Genomic DNA, 13,632 nt, shown 5'->3' on the forward strand with positions numbered 1-13,632 from the left:
AATGAGCTTTGAGCTCAGTTTCCATCCCTAAGAGAGAGAGGGCCGTGGTTTTTAGAGAGGAGAGGAGAAGAGGGATGACACTTTTCACCTCCACCTTCCAGAAGCCATAACTTTTGATCCGGAGTTTCAATTGACGAGCCGTTTGTGGCCACGCGAAGCTCTTGTCAAGCTCTATGTTTTTGTTCAAAGAAATCTGGTAAGAACTTGCGCCTTATTTCCCAGTTTCGTGCCCTAGATTTCCGTATTTTTGAGGTTGTGGTTTTGAGTAAATTTTGTGGTTTTGGTTGTTTAGGTGATCTCTAGTAGCGAGTAATTGATGGATTTTACCCCTAATCACGTTGGGTAAGGTAAGGTTTCACTAAACCCTTGTGTTTGGTTGTTTTGTGTATCTTAGGTTTTGATTTTGGTATATATATGCGTTGTTAGTTTGAGCTTTGGTGTTGGTTGGAGTTGGTTGAGCCTTTGGATCAAGCTTGGTGGCTTCGTTTTGGTGTTTGGTGCATTTGGGAATCGGCCAAGGTATGGTTTCGGTTTTCTTTATGTAATATGTAGTGTTTCTGGACACTTAGGCTAGTGACCCATAGGATAGGATTGAATTAAATTGGTTGTTGAGATTGTTGTATGATGATGATGTATAATGATTTGAGGATTTGAGATGTTGAATGATGATTTATGATGAATTATGATGGGTTGATGATTTTTTAGTATATTGATGGATTATGATGTTGTAATGATAATATGGTGTGAAATATTTAGATAGAGGTGAAATGGGATTGAGTGTGATGCTTGGTATTGGTAGATGATGAATATTGATGAATTGTGTTGATGGGTGTGAGATTTGAAAGTGGGTATTGATGAGTTTCATAACAGACTCGGTTAATGTTAGTTTTTGTTTGGTAATGATTATTGGAATTGATGAGGATTGTAGTGGTTGTTGATGTTGTTGTTGGTTGATGATGATTGTGAGTGTTTAAGATGGTTTTCGATGTTGATTAGGCTATTATGGATGGTTGTGTTAGGAGGGAAATGGTATGGACCTTTATGTTATTTTGGTATTGTTAGGGTTGTGATTGGTTTGGTTTGAATTGGAAATTTTGGTAAAATTGAGGTTTTGAGGCTTTTAGTTAAAATGGATTTTTGGTGATCTTTGTCTGATCATAACTTTTTCCTCGGTTTTTAAAATTCGTTGAATTTAGATTAGAATTAAAGATTATTGAAAACCCTTCGATTTGATATAATGTTTGTAAAATTTGGAATTTTGTAGAGGAAGTTATGATCATTCAAAGTTGGTGTTGAAAACTTGAAATTCTGCAAAGTTACAGAATTCTGAGTTTTCTGGTATGTGCGCACGCACAGCCTTGTGCGCACGCGCACTCTGTGAAAATTGTGACCTGTGCACACGCACAGACCTATGTGTCTACACACGCAGAGGCAGACAATCAGGGTGGAATGAACCAGAACCGGTTCAATAACAGACCATTCCAACCCTCTCAGCAGCAGACAGAGATGCCCACACAAAGCCTCTCTAACCTGGCCACCATTGTCTCCAACCTATCTAAGACCACGCATAGTTTCATGGTAGAAATTATGTCTTCCATACAGCATTTGGAGATACAAGTTGGCCAGTTGAGCAAGAGGATCCCAGACATCCCATCCAACACTCTTCCAAGCAACACAGAGGTGAATCTAAAGGAAGAGCGCAAGGCCCTCACTATAAAGGTTATAACCAAACCCAAGGAGGAGCCTGCTATTGAGGAGCTCAAAGAAATCAAGACTCATGAGGGGCATGGGGATGTCACCTTACACGCCTCTTTGCAAAAAGAGGAGCCTGAAGAATACCACTCTTAAGAGGAGCAAGAATGGGCTAAGGAGGAGCAAATTGCTCGGTTCTGGCAATCCTTAGGAAGCTGAAAGCTAATTCCTCTCAAACAGAGGAATTAGAGAAAGAACCCCCTTCCATGGCATGCCTGAAGGCCTTAAAGAGAGATGAGACTGTGGTACTAACCAAGGAGTTTAGTGCCTTAGTCCAAAAGAAGCTCCTTCAAAAGTTGCCTAATCCCGGAAGCTTTCTGATTTCCTGCAATATAGGGACCATCACCTTTGAGAAGGCACTATGTGACCTTGGTTCAAGCATCAACCTCATGCCTTTCTCTGTGATGAAGAGGCTAGGAATTCAAGAGGTGCAGCCTGCCAAGATCTCATTGGAGATGGCAGACAAGTCCTTGAAAAGGGCATATGGCATGGTGGAAGATGTCATTGTAAAGGTTGAAAACCTTTACATCCTTGCAGATTTTGTGATCTTAGACACTTGGGAGGGAAGAAATGACTCTATCATCCTTGGAAGGCCTTTTCTAGTAACTTTCTAAGGCCTTAATTAATGTGGAAAAGGGAGAGTTAGTCTTGAGACTACGTGAGGATTGTATCTTGTTCAAGATCCCCACTCCTCAGTCCCTGATGAGCGGATAATTTGTACGCTTTTTGGCATTGTTTTTAGTATGTTTTTAGTATGATCTAATTAGTTTTTAGTATATTTTTATTAGTTTTTAGTTAAAATTCACTTTTCTGGACTTTACTATGAGTTTGTGTGTTTTTCTGTGATTTCAGGCATTTTCTGGTTGAAATTGAGGGACCTGAGCAAAAATCTGATTCAGAGACTAAAAAGGACTGCAGATGCTGTTGGATTCTGACCTCCCTGCACTCGAAGTGGATTTTCTGGAGCTAAAGAAGCCCAATTGGCGCGCTCTCAACGGCGTTGGAAATTAGACATCTTGGGCTTTCCAGAAATATATGATAGTCCATACTTTGCCCAAGATTTGATGGCCCAAACCGGCGTTCAAAGTCACCCTCAGGAATTCCAGCGTTAAACGCCGGAACTGGCACAAGAATGGGAGTTAAACGCCCAAACTGGCACCAAAGCTGGCGTTTAACTCCAAGAGGAGTCTCTACACGAAAATGCTTCAATGCTCAGCCCAAGCACACACCAAGTGGGCCCGGAAGTGGATTTTTATGTCATTTACTCATCTCTGTAAACCTTAGGCTACTAGTTCTCTATAAGTAGGACCTTTTACTATTGTATTTTTATCTTTGGATCTTGGGATCTTTGGATCATTTTAGATCTTTTGATCATCTTTGGACATCTAGTTCTTAGATCATTGGGAGGCTGGCCATTCGGCCATGCCTAGACCTTGTTCTTATGTATTTTCAACGGTGGAGTTTCTACACACCATAGATTAAGGTGTGGAGCTCTGCTGTACCTCAAGTATTAATGCAATTACTATTGTTCTTCTATTCAATTCCGCTTGTTCTTGTTCTAAGATATCACTTGTTCTTCAACTTGATGAATGTGATGATTCGTGACACTCATCATCATTCTCACCTATGAACGTGTGACTGACAACCACCTCCGTTCTACCTTCGATTGGGTGAATATCTCTTGGATTCCTGATACACGATGCATGGTTGATCGCCTGACAACCGAGTGCTCGCCTGACAAACGAGCCAGCCATTCCGTGAGATCAGAGTCTTCGTGGTATAGGCTAGAACTGATGGCGGCATTCAAGAGAATCCGGAAGGTCTAACCTTGTCTGTGGTATTCTGAGTAGGATTCAATGATTGAATGACTGTGACGTGCTTCAAACTCCTGAAGGCGGGGCGTTAGTGACAGACACAAAAGAATCACTGGATTCTATTCCGGCCTGATCGAGAACCGACAGATGGATAGCCGTGCCGTGACAGGGTGCGTTGAACATTTCCACTGAGAAGATGGGAGGTAGCCACTGACAACGCTGAAACCCTTGCTTGAGCTTGCCATGGAAAGGGGTAAAAAGGATTGGATGAAGACAGTAGGAAAGCAGAGAGACGGAAGGGAAGGCATCTTCATACGCTTATCTGAAATTCCTACCAATGAATTACATAAGTATCTCTATCTTTATCTTTATGTTTTATTCATCATTCATAACCATTTGAGTTTGCCTGACTAAGATTTACAAGGTGACCATAGCTTGCTTCATACCAACAATCTCTGTGGGATCGACCCTTACTCGCGTAAGGTTTATTACTTGGACGACCCAGTACACTTGCTGGTTAGTTGTGCGAAGTTGTAGTGATCACGATTTCGTCCACCAAGTTTTTGGCGCCGTTGCCGGGGATTGTTCGAGTATGGACAACTGACGGTTCATCTTGTTGCTTAGATTAGGTATTTTTCTTCAGAGTTCTTAAGAATGAATTCTAGTGTTTCAAGGTGATGTTCGTATCATCACCAAGGCTGATTGATTTTCATCAATTTAGCTCTTGAATGCAATATCCTGCTGAAGCTTGGCTAGCCATGTCTAATTCCTTTAGACTGAAGCTTTAGACTAACATTGCATGATTCCTGGAATTCTCATTAAGAATTTTGATACCTTTATCTTCTTTTTCCACTTAATTTTCGAAAATCACAAAAAAAAAATTTACAAAGTCATAAAATCCAAAAATATTTCTTGTTTGAGTCTAGTGTCTCATGTTAAGTTTGGTGTCAATTGCACGCATTCATTCATGTGTCTTAGTGATCTTCAAGATGTTCTTGATGATTTCTTACTCTAATCTTTAAATTCTCTTGACTTGAGTGTTTTGTGTGTCTCATATGCATTCTCATTAGTGTCAGTAGTATACAAACTGCTAAGTTTGGTGTCTTGCATGCATTGTTATTTGATTCTTGTTGCATTTTGATTTTTCCTTATTATTAAAAATCCAAAAATATTTTTAATTTGTGTCTTCTCAAGTCAATAATACAGAGAATTGAAGATTTAGAACATACAGCAGAGGAATTACACAGAAAAAGCTGGGCGTTCAAAACGCCCAGTGAAGAAGGACAGACTGGCGTTTAAACGCCAGCCAGGGTACCTGGTTGGGCGTTTAACGCCCAAAAGGGTATAGTTTTGGGCGTTAAACGCCAGAATGTGCACCATTCTGGGCGTTTAACGCCAGGATGGCACAAGAGGGAAGATTTTGTTTTTAATGCAGATTTTTTTCAGTTTTCAAACTTTTTCAAAATCAAATCTTTTTCAAATCATATCTTTTCAATCATATGTTTTCAAAATCAATTTCTTTCTATTTTTAAAAAATACTTGCTATCAATTAATGATTTGATTCAACATTTCAAGTATGTTGCCTTTTCTGTTGAGAAAGGTTTAATGTTTGAATCATATCTTTTCTTGTTAGCCAAGTTTTTAATTTTCAAAATCAAATCTTTTTAAAATGTTTTTCAAATCATATCTTCTCAATCACATCTTTTTAAAACTAATCATATCTTCTTAACCACATCTTTTTCAAAATAGTTTTCAATCAAATCTTTTTGATTTCTAATTTCAAAATCTTTTTCAAAAATCACTTGATTTCTTTTCCACTTTCATTTTCGAAAATCAATTAGTGTTTTTCAAAAATGTTTTCAAAATCTTTTACTTAATTTTCGAAAATTACTTCCCTTCTTCTCACATCCTTCTATTTATGGACTAATACTGTTCCTTAATGCAAAATTCGAACTCCATCTTCTTTGATAAGTTCGAATTTTCTACTTCTGTCTTCTACTTTTCTTTTCCTCTGACACCTAAAGGAATCTCTATACTGTGACATAGAGGATTCCACATTTTCTTGTTCCCTTATCTTTCTTATGAGCAGGAGCAAGGACAAAAGCATTCTTGTTGAGGCTGATCCTGAACCTGAAAGGACCTTGAAGAGAAAGCTAAGAGAAGCCAAAGCACAACTCTCTGTAGAGGACCTAACAGAAATCTCCAAAGAAGAAGAACCTATGGCAGCCGAAAACAACAACAATGCCAACAATGCAAGGAAGGTGCTGGGTGACTTTACTGCACCTACTCCCGACTTTTATGGGAGAAGCATCTCTATCCCTGCCATTGGAGCAAACAACTTTGAGCTTAAGCCTCAATTAGTTTCTCTAATGCAACAGAATTGCAAGTTCCATGGACTTCCATTAGAAGATCCTCATCAGTTTTTAGCTGAATTCTTGCAAATCTGTGACACTGTCAAGACTAATGGGGTTGACCCTGAGGTCTACAGACTTATGCTATTCCCTTTTGCTGTAAGAGACAGAGCTAGGACATTGTTGGACTCACAACCTAAAGAAAGCCTGGACTCTTGGGAAAAGCTAGTCAATGCCTTCTTGGCAAAGTTCTTTCCACCTCAAAAATTGAGTAAGCTTAGAGTGGAAGTCCAAACCTTCAGACAGAAGGAAGGAGAATCCCTCTATGAAGCTTGGGAAAGATACAAACAATTAATCAGAAAGTGTCCTTCTGATGTGCTTTCTAAATGGAGCATCATAGGTATTTTCTATGATGGTCTCTCTGAACTATCCAAAATGTCTTTGGATAGCTCTGCTGGAGGATCTCTTCATCTGAAGAAGACGCCTACAGAAGCTCATGAGCTGATTGAAATGGTTGCAAATAACCAATTCATATACACTTCTGAAAGAAATCCTGTGAACAATGGGACTAGTCAGAAGAAAGGAGTTCTTGAGATTGACACTCTGAATGCCATATTGGCTCAGAATAAAATATTGACTCAACAAGTCAATATGATTTCTCAAAGTCTGTCTGGAATGCAAAATGCACCAAGCAGTACTAAGGAGGCTTCATCTGAGGAAGAAGCTTATGATCCTGAGAACCCTTCAATGGAAGAGGTGAATTACATGGGAGAATCCTATGGAAACACCTATAATCCTTCATGGAGAAATCATCCAAATCTCTCATGGAAGGATCAACAGAGACCTCAACAAGGTTTCAACAATAATAATGGTGGAAGAAACAGGTTTAGCAATAGCAAGCCTTTTCCATCATCTTCTCAGCAACAGACAGAGAGTTCTAAGCAGAATACCTCTGACTTAGCAACCATGGTCTCTGATCTAATTAAAACCACTCAAATTTTCATGACTGAAACAAGGTCCTCCATTAGAAACTTGGAGGCACAAGTGGGTCAGCTGAGCAAGAGAATTACTGAACGCCCTCCTAGTACTCTCCCAAGCAATGCAGAAGAAAATCCAAAAGGAGAGTGCAAGGCCATCAACATGGCCGAATTTTGGGAGGAAGGAGAGGCAGTGAACGCCACTGAGGAAGACCTCAATGGACGTCCACTGGCCTCCAATGAGTTCCCCAATGAGGAACCATGGGAATCTGAGGCTCAAAATGAGACCATAGAGATTCCATTGGACTTACTTCTGCCATTCATGAGCTCTGATGAGTATTCTTCCTCTGAAGAGGATGAGTATGTCACTGAAGAGCAAGTTGCTAAATACCTTGGAGCAATCATGAAGCTAAATGACAAGTTATTTGGAAATGAGACTTGGGAGGATGAACCCCCTTTGCTCACCAAAGAACTGGATGACTTGTCTAGGCAGAAATTACCTCAAAAGAGACAGGATCCTGGGAAGTTTTCAATACCTTGTACCATAGGCACCATGACCTTCAAGAAGGCCTTGTGTGACTTAGGGTCAAGTGTAAACCTCATGCCTCTCTCTGTAATGGAGAAGCTAGGGATCTTTGAGGTACAAGCTGCAAAAATCTCACTAGAGATGGCAGACAACTCAAGAAAACAGGCTTATGGACTTGTAGAGGATGTTCTGGTAAAAGTTGAAGACCATTACATCCCTACTGATTTCATAGTCCGAGAGACTGGGAAGTGCATGGATGAATCCATCATCCTTGGCAGACCCTTCCTAGCCACAGCAAAGACTGTGATTGATGTTGATAGAGGAGAGTTGATCATTCAAGTGAATGAAGAATCCTTTGTGTTTGAGGCTCAAGGATATCCCTCTGTCACCATGGAGAGGAAGCATGAAGAGCTTCTCTCAAAACAGAGCCAAACAGAGCCCCCACAGTCAAACTCTAAGTTTGGTGTTGGGAGGCCATAACCAAACTCTAAGTTTGGTGTTGAACCCCCACATTCAAACTCTAAGTTTGGTGTTGGGAGGTTCCAACATGGCTCTGAGCATTTCTGAGGCTCCATGAGAGCCCACTGTCAAGCTACTGACATTAAAGAAGCGCTTGTTGGGAGGCAACCCAATGTTATATTTTGACTATTTTCCTTTGTTATTTTATGTTTTTTGTAGGTTGATGATCATGAGAAGTCACAAAATCAATGAAAAAAGCAAAAACAGAATGAAAAACAGGAAGAAAAACAGCACACCCTGGAGGAAGAACTTACTGGCGTTTAAACGCCAGTAAGGCTAGCTGTTGGGCGTTTAACGCCCAGTCTGGCACCATTCTGGGCGTTTAACGCCAGAAAGGGGCACCAGACTGGCGTTAAACGCTAGAAAAGGGCAAGAAGCTGGCGTTAAACGCCAGAAATGGGCACCAGCCCGGCGTTTAACGCCAGAAATGGCTAAAAACGCATTTTTGCATGCCATTTGGTGCAGGGATGACTTTTCTTGACACCTCAGGATCTGTGGACCCCACAGGATCCCTACCTACCCCACCACTCTCTCTCTTCTTCACCCATTCACCAATCACCTCAACACCTCTTCCCCAAAAACCCTTCACCTATCAAATCCCATCTTTCTCTTCACCACTCACATCCATCCTTCACAAAACCCCACCTACCTCACCATTCAAATTCAAACCACTTTCCCACCCAAACCCACCCTCAATTAACCGAACCCTACCCTTTCCCCACTCCAATATAAACCCTCCTTCACTCCTTCATTTTCACACAACCTAAACACCACTTCTCCCCCCTTTGGCCGAACACAAAGCCATTCCCTTCTTCCTCATTTCTTCTTCTTCTACTCTCTTCTTTCTTCTTTTGCTCGAGGACGAGCAAACCTTTTAAGTTTGGTGTGGTAAAAGCATTGCTTTTTGTTTTTCCATAACCATTTATGGCATCCAAGGCCGGAGAAACCTCTAGAAAGAGGAAAGGGAAGGCAAAAGCTTCCACCTCCGAGTCATGGGAGATGGAGAGATTCATCTCAAGGGTGCATCAAGACCACTTCTATGAAGTTATGGCCTTGAAGAAGGTGATCCCCGAGGTCCCTTTTTCACTCAAAAAGAGTGAATATCTGGAGATCCGACATGAGATCCAAAGAAGAGGTTGGAAAATTCTTACCAACCCCATTCAGCAAGTCGGAATCTTAATGGTTTAAGAGTTCTATGCCAATGCATGGATCACCAAGAACCATGATCAAAGTATGAACCCGGATCCAAAGAATTATCTTACTATGGTTTGGGGGAAATACTTGGATTTTAGTCCAGAAAATGTAAGGTTGGCATTCAACTTGCCCATGATGCAAGGAGATGAACATCCTTACACTAGAAGGGTCAACTTTGATCAAAGGTTGGACCAAGTCCTCACAGTCATATGTGAAGAGGGCACCCAATGGAAGAGAGATTCAAGAGGGAAGCCGGTTCAACTGAGAAGGCATGACCTCAAACCCGTGGCTAGAGGATAGTTGGAGTTTATCCAACGCTCAATCATTCCCACTAGCAACCGGTCCGAAGTTACTATAGACCGGGCTATCATGATTCATAGCATCATGATTGGAGAAGAAATAGAAGTTCATGAGGTTATAGCTCAAGAACTTTATAAGGTGGCGGACAAGTCCTCTACCTTGGCAAAGTTAGCCTTTCCTCACCTCATTTGTCACCTCTGTTATTCAGTTGGAGTTGACATAGAGGGAGACATCCCCATTGATGAGGACAAGCCCATCACTAAGAAGAAGATGGACCACACAAGAGACCCCACTCATCATGAGATCCCTGAGATTCCTCAAGGGATGCACTTTCCTCCACAAAACTATTGGGAGCAACTAAACACCTCCCTAGGAGAATTGAGTTCCAACATGGGACAACTAAGGGTGGAGCACCAAGAACACTCTGTCCTCCTCCATGAAATTAGAGAAGATCAAAGAATCATGAGAGAGGAGCAACAAAGACAAGGAAGAGACATTGAGGAGCTCAAGCACTCCATAGGATCTTCAAGAAGAAGAACAAGCCGCCATCACTAAGGTGGACCCGTTCTTTAATTTCCTTGTTCTTTATTTTTCTGTTTTTTCAAATTTTAGTGCTTATGTTTATCTATGTTTGTGTCTTGTGATCATTAGTGTCTTAGTGTCTATGCCTTAAAGTTATGAATGTCCTATGAATCCATCACCTTTCTTGAATGAAAAATGTGCTTAATTGAAAAAGAAAAGAATTGCATGAATTTTGAATTTTATAACAGTTTAATTATTTTGATGTGGTGGCAATACTTTTGTTTTCTGAATGTATGCTTAAACAGTGCATATGTCTTTTGAATTTGTGGTTCATGAATATTGGCTCTTGAAAGAATGATGAAAAAGGAGACATGTTACTGAGGATCTGAAAAATCATTAAAATGATTCTTGAAGCAAGAAAAAGTAGTGATTCAAAAAATAAATAAATAAATAAATAATATTCGAAAAAAAAAAGAAAGAAAAAGAAAGAAAAAGAAAGAAAAAGAAAGAAATAAAGTTGTGATCCAAGGCAATAAGAGTGTGCTTAAGAACCCTGGACACCTCTAATTGGGGACTCTAGCAAAGCTGAGTCACAATCTGAAAATGTTCACCCAATTATGTGTCTGTGGCATGTATGTATCCGGTGGTAATACTGGAAGACAGAGTGCTTTGGGCCACGGCCAAGACTCAATAAGTAGCTGTGTTCAAGAATCATCATACTTAACTAGGAGAATCAATAACATTATCTGGATTCTGAGTTCCTAAAGAAGCCAATCATTCTGAATTTCAAAGGATAGAGTGAGATGCCAAAACTGTTCAGAGGCAAAAAGCTAAAAGCCCCGCTCATCTAATTAATACTGATCTTCATAGATGTTTTTGGAATTCATTGCATATTCTCTTCTTTTTTTATCTTATTTGATTTTCAGTTGCTTGGGGACAAGCAACAATTTAATTTGGTGTTGTGATGAGCGGATAATTTGTACGCTTTTTGGCATTGTTTTTAGTATGTTTTTAGTATGATCTAGTTAGTTTTTAGTATATTTTTATTAGTTTTTAGTTAAAATTCACTTTTTTGGACTTTACTATGAGTTTGTGTGTTTTTCTGTGATTTCAGGCATTTTCTGGCTGAAATTGAGGGACCTGAGCAAAAATCTGATTCAGAGACTAAAAAGGACTGCAGATGCTGTTGGATTCTGACCTCCCTGCACTCGAAGTGGATTTTCTGGAGCTACAGATACCCAATTGGCGCGCTCTCAACGGCGTTGGAAAGTAGACATTCTGGGCTTTCCAGCAATATATAATAGTCCATACTTTGCCCAAGATTTGATGGCCCAAACCGGCGTTCAAAGTCACCCTCAGGAATTCCAGCGTTAAACGCCGGAACTGGCACAAGAATGGGAGTTAAACGCCCAAACTGGCACCAAAGCTGGCGTTTAACTCCAAGAGGAGTCTCTACACGAAAATGCTTCAATGCTCAGCCCAAGCACACACCAAGTGGGCCCGAAAGTGGATTTTTATGTCATTTACTCATCTCTGTAAACCTTAGGCTACTAGTTCTCTATAAGTAGGACCTTTTACTATTGTATTTTTATCTTTAGATCTTTGGATCTTTGGATCATTTTAGATCTTTTGATCATCTTTGGACATCTAGTTCTTAGATCATTGGGAGGCTGGCCATTCGGCCATGCCTAGACCTTGTTCTTATGTATTTTCAACGGTGGAGTTTCTACACACCATAGATTAAGGTGTGGAGCTCTGCTGTACCTCGAGTATTAATGCAATTACTATTGTTCTTCTATTCAATTCCGCTTGTTCTTGTTCTAAGATATCACTTGTTCTTCAACTTGATGAATGTGATGATTCGTGACACTCATCATCATTCTCACCTATGAACGTGTGACTGACAACCACCTCCGTTCTACCTTCGATTGGGTGAATATCTCTTGGATTCCTGATACACGATGCATGGTTGATTGCCTGACAACCAAGTGCTCGCCTGACAAACGAGCCAGCCATTTCGTGAGATCAGAGTCTTCGTGGTATAGGCTAGAACTGATGGTGGCATTCAAGAGAATCCGGAAGGTTTAACCTTGTCTGTGGTATTCTGAGTAGGATTCAATGATTGAATGACTGTGACGTGCTTCAAACTTCTGAAGGCGGGGCGTTAGTGACAGACGCAAAAGAATCACTGGATTCTATTCCGGCCTGATCGAGAACCGACAGATGGATAGCCGTGCCGTGACAGGGTGCGTTGAACATTTCCACTGAGAGGATGGGAGGTAGCCACTGACAACGGTGAAACCCTTGCTTGAGCTTGCCATGGAAAGGAGTAAGAAGGATTGGATGAAGACAGTAGGAAAGCAGAGAGACGGAAGGGAAGGCATCTTCATACGCTTATCTGAAATTCCTACCAATGAATTACATAAGTATCTCTATCTTTATCTTTATGTTTTATTCATCATTCATAACCATTTGAGTTTGCCTGACTAAGATTTACAAGGTGACCATAGCTTGCTTCATACCAACAATCTCTGTGGGATCGACCCTTACTCGCGTAAGGTTTATTACTTGGACGACCCAGTACACTTGCTGGTTAGTTGTGCGAAGTTGTAGTGATCACAATTTCGTCCACCAGTCCCCTTCTAACAAAAGAGGTACCATTGTGCAACACATAGTGTTTCAGCCTTCACTCTTAGTGCAAAATTTTACAGAGCCCCCAGACACAAACTTAAGTTTGGTGTTGGGCAACCTTCATCAAGCACTGGGAAGGAAGGCACTAAGAAGAAGGTACCTAAAGGCTGGAGGAACAAGAAGATTCCCACTGAAGGCCTCTCACCTGGCATGAGAGTTGTCTTCACTAAGAGTCCAGTCATTCCAAACACTGTGAACTGGATCCTATATCTAGAGCATGTGGAGCACATTCATGAGAGCACAGGAAGGATGTTCACTATAAGGGGTGAAGATCTGATCCCGTACCAACCTCCGTAATGGAGTTTTCCATCAAGCTAATGATAGTAAATAAGTGCTTGTTAGGAGGCAACCCAACCTTTAGCATAGTATTTTCATTTTTTTCATTTATTTTATATTTTATATTATAGTTTTTCCTTTGCTTTTTGACGTTTGTGATCATGTGCAGCACTTAGAATAGTGACAGAGGCATATAGAACAAAAACAGAATACCCTGGAGAGAGTCCCTTACTAGCGTTGAATGCCAGACAAGAAGGAAGCTAGGCGTTCAATGCCCATTGAGGAGTGCTAGCTGGCGTTAGACGCTAGAACGGGAGAAAGGAAGGGCGTTTAACGCCCAGTGAAGAGCATCCTGGGCGTCCAATGCCTACCAAGGAGCATGGACTGGCGCTGAACGCCAGTATGGGATCACTATGGGCGTTCAATGCCCTTGAGGAAGCAGCCAGGGCCAACCTTGTGGTCCCCATTGTGCGTTCAGTGCCCATTCCGAGCGTTGAATGCCAGGTAGGGGGCAGGCAGCTCGAGCTCTCAAGGCTTCTTAAGCCAGTGAGTCCCACTGAATCTCTACCTACCCCATTTACCCCACCTTTTCTTTTATCTCCTACTTTCTAAACCTTGAAACCCACATCCTACTTTCCCTTTTTCCCATACACACTATTCCCAAAACCCATCATAAATCCATCATTCAATTCCCACCAGCACCACCCACT

The 13,632-nt window shown here is 41.1% G+C and overlaps 1 non-coding gene across 1 annotated transcript; it reads right to left on the reverse strand.

Annotated features, from left to right (window-relative positions):
- Positions 1-6,190: 6,190 nt before the first annotated feature.
- LOC112794043 (small nucleolar RNA R71) lies at positions 6,191-6,298 on the reverse strand. Its single transcript, XR_003198725.1, has one exon. It is a non-coding gene; the product is annotated as a small nucleolar RNA R71 (small nucleolar RNA).
- Between the last annotated feature and the right edge of the window lie 7,334 nt (positions 6,299-13,632).

Source organism: Arachis hypogaea, chromosome 3, assembly GCF_003086295.3.
Source record: "Arachis hypogaea cultivar Tifrunner chromosome 3, arahy.Tifrunner.gnm2.J5K5, whole genome shotgun sequence".
Classification (NCBI taxonomy): Eukaryota; Viridiplantae; Streptophyta; class Magnoliopsida; order Fabales; family Fabaceae; genus Arachis; species Arachis hypogaea.